Below are 4,406 nucleotides of genomic sequence, written 5' to 3' on the forward strand. Positions count from 1 at the left end.
AAGTTACAGCAGTGGTCGGACATATGGGAAATATAAGATTATGCAGATGGAACTGGGTTGAAATAGCCCAGACGGTGGGTACAATATGGAAGGAAGTAGACTGCAAGATGGACTTTAGAGTTGACTTCACGCCAACTTGTCACCAAAGCAACGCGTGAGAACGATCGTGAGGGAGGTTTATATCCAGTTATCAACAAAACCAATTTCTCATGATTACTAAGAGAGCAACATAGCAGCGGTGAGGGAGTGCCAGCTGTCCTGGCTGTCTAGACGTAATGTATAACTCCTAATTAGAATTAGCTGGACGGAACTACTTCCTGCTACAACATGAAGGCCGTGGACGGCTCTAGCGGCAGGGTTGGTAGCGTTACGGGGTGTGTCTTGTCTCCAGCAACCCCCTGCGGCCCACCACCCACCCACACAGACTCCCTCCTACAGCCTGATAGACACATTAGTGGAGGCAGAAGCAGGAGCCTCTCCTCCCGTGGCGCCACCATGCCAACGATCATCACAACCAACGATAAACTCTTGGGCAAACTTTGCTCAGTGTCCACCGGCTCACCAAACGGTAAACTGTAGTTAGAATAATGAATCCTACCTTTCTATAATCTTATACTAAGGAAAACACCATCATTTTCAAAACATACTGGCTATATGTATATATATATATATATATATATATATATATATATATATATATATATATATATATATATATATATATATATATATATATATATATTTTTGCTTTGTCGCTGTCTCCCGCGTTTGCGAGGTAGCGCAAGGAAACAGACGAAAGAAATGACCCAACCCACCCCCATACACAAGTATATACATACGTCCACACACGCAAATATACATACCTACACAGCTTTCCATGGTTTACCCCAGATGCTTCACATGCCCTGATTCAATCCACTGACAGCACGTCAACCCCGGTATACCACATCGATCCAATTCACTCTATTCCTTGCCCTCCTTTCACCCTCCTGCATGTTCAGGCCCCGATCACATAAAATCTTTTTCACTCCATCTTTCCACCTCCAATTTGGTCTCCCACTTCTCCTCGTTCCCTCCACCTCCGACACATATATCCTCTTGGTCAATCTTTCCTCACTCATTCTCTCCATGTGCCCAAACCATTTCAAAACACCCTCTTCTGCTCTCTCAACCACGCTCTTTTTATTTCCACACATCTCTCTTACCCTAACGTTACTTACTCGATCAAACCACCTCACACCACACATTGTCCTCAAACATCTCATTTCCAGCACATCCATCCTCCTGCGCACAACTCTATACATATATATATATATATATATATATATATATATATATATATATATATATATATATATATATATATATGTATGTATGTATGTATGTATGTATGGTGAAATCGCCCTTCAGTAAGAGTTCATACAATCATATTCAACATGTAATTTTTCTATACATGTGGCAAGACATGTTTCGTAAAGACAGTCCACCTCATTAGGTGCCAGTACTTAACAGAGTTATCTAAATCCCAACATCGCACTTGTTTCCCGCCGTGCAACACCAATCTTTCTTGGCCAAGCACTGTCTGCTATGTCTAGTCGCAACCGCTGTAAGGGAGAGTGACTGAGGAGGGTCAGATGGCAGGGGTTGACCTGGGTAGCTGTGTGTATTATGAACAAATTTTCTGTTTTCTTGTTTTGTCAATCCTCATAATGATTTGGTTAATGTTAGGATGGACTTTAAAATTGCCTGGGGACAAAGTAAAGTTCTTATTATTAGCGATTAACTCAGATTCAATGACGTTGCGTGTGACATAATCAGGAGATGGGTATAGAATAACGGGATTTTCAAGATCTATGGCCAGGGTGATCATTTTCATGACAATGTTTAGCGATCGCATTTTTGTGGTCATCCTTGCGTACTGCATGACGGTGCCAATAACACATCTCCGTTACAGTTTTACCTGTCTGGCCTATATAAATATATTTACATGCCTTGCTTTTGACGGCGTAAACACTCCCAATTGTTGCATGATTTGGCCCACTATTTATTAAGGTCATACTGATGCTGTTATTGTACTGGAAAGCAACATTATAAGAACTATTTCTTAAAACAAGTCTTAGATTTGTTAACTTAGGAGAACAGGGCAACACTAAACATTTAGTTTTATCCTTATTTGTCACATCTTTGTTACAAGAAGCATAAAATGTCTTCCTAGCTTTCCAGTAAGCTTTGTTTACAAACCAATTGGGATAATATAAGTGCCTAAAGATACGTCTTATATGACTTCATTCATCTACCAGGCCTATGGGATCACATATTCGTAGTGCTCTTAAAAACATAGACATAACCACAGACATTCTTTATAGAAGAATCATGTACTGAGATATAATAAATGTAACTCTCAGAGTTGGTTGGCTTCTTGTAGATTTTTAAGGAAAATGATCAGATTCTCTATTTATCAACACATCTAGAAAGGCCAGTTTGCCTTCTTTTTTCCACCCATCTTGAATTTAATAGTGGGTGGGTGTTATCTACCTCCCCTACTGATGTGGAGCTGGTTATAACGCTACCTCCCCTGGCTGATGTGAAGCTGGTTACCTTCCCTACTGATGGAGCCACAGACAAGCTGGATACCTTCATCATAAGGTTAATACAACACTGTTAACTCTGGCTGTGGTTAAGAGATTCTGGTAAGTGATTCACTTCAAAGTACTTGCAGACAATGGTTAGTTCCACTGTCAGCGGTGACTTACTCTTGTGGTATTCCAACACATTATTACCTTATTCCAACTCACCCGAATCACGATTGAGTTGTGAGGCTCAACAATATCACTTTGGTCTTTATAGCTTACCACAATTCCCAACTTAAGATTCTTTAAATAACTTTCTTGCGCTTCACTTTTCCTCAATCATCTGGCATTAGTGAGAGAATGTTATCTCGGCGGGGGATGGTATGTGTTGTGAGTTATATATACCTTAACAACTGCCTCACGTGCCCAGAGTTTAAGCAATCTAGTTGAACGATACCAGTTCTTTGTATCGCCTGTACGGGGTCAGTTGCCTCTGACAGCAAATCAGTTTGGCTGATCGTGTGTGACAGTAACGAGTGACGGGGTTGTGAGTACAGTCTTTGGTTTTGTTGTTGTGTCATAAACTCTGAACATTTTTTTTTCTTTTTTTGAAATTGTCATCCATCTTGGTTTGTAGACTGGCCGTCATCATGTAGCAGGAGACCCACAACTGCAGTTCACATTGTTCTGAATCTTGCAACGGCCAAAATCTGCTTCTTCTGAAAACAAAATGGTGCAAAACACGCAAGGTTCCCATTACCCTTGGCGACGCCCGAAGGTACTTATCATGCTCTTGCTCTTGTGTGGATTGTCCGTCTTTTGTTTTAAGATCTTGTTAAGAATAAATCGTATTGATATAAAAAAATAGTCTACGTAATTTGATCTGCTAAAAGGCTTAGATATAGTGTTGACGTCTTCGTACAAGGGCATCACTTTATGTGGTTAGCTTCCTTACCAGACGTGGTTCAGTTCCAGGAACGACAACGCTGATTCCAGTCTCGTCCACTGAACTCTTGAGGAGGAGGAGGGGGGGGGGGATCTAAGGCAGTCCGGGGACCTTGCTGGCTGGCCATATTGTGGCAATAAACGGAAAACGGAAACTTTCTCAAACTGTGCTGGTTGTTGACTGTCACAAAACAGTGGAGGAGCCAAAATACTTCTGGTTTTCTCTCAAGCATCACTAGACAGCACTTCCGTCATGCACAAGTTTTCCAACTTGTCATTTTCTCATCCTTCGTTAGAGACTGATACGACACATGACTACTTCTTAAACGTAACACCAATCTTGCTAAGACCAGGCCTGTGCGTCACACTGCGTCACACCCTCAGCCTTGCTGTAACGTAGGTTGATCTATCTACTGTCTTGCCGAGTGATGGTGTTACATGCGTGAGGTGACCTCCCTCACTCCTCCACAAACTACTGGGTAAGTGACCCGGATCTCACCAGTGGACTAGCCGAAGACTTGACACCTTCCCGGCTACCTGACGGTGGTCAGCCTTGTGGTGTCACGGTACTGTCACCATCATCGCATGCGTTCCGTTGGTCCTTCTTCCTCATTAAGATATAAGAGAATAATGTCTCATCATTCATCAGTAATCACCCACGACTTTCCTTACATTTTCCCCCACCTGTCACACTGTAGTCTGATCTAAAGTTACGTTCTTATCTTCAGTACTGTTCAGAAACTAATAGATTTAATTGTTGGAATGTGTTTGTTATGATCAACACCTCCGTTCATTTTACAGGTTTTCATTACGTCATTTTTGGAATAGGAACTTCCTCGCAGCTCTTATTTCTTTCCTTTATTTCTTTTGTTTTAATTCTTCTTCTTCTCC

This window comes from Panulirus ornatus, chromosome 41, assembly GCF_036320965.1.
Source record: "Panulirus ornatus isolate Po-2019 chromosome 41, ASM3632096v1, whole genome shotgun sequence".
NCBI lineage: Eukaryota > Metazoa > Arthropoda > Malacostraca > Decapoda > Palinuridae > Panulirus > Panulirus ornatus.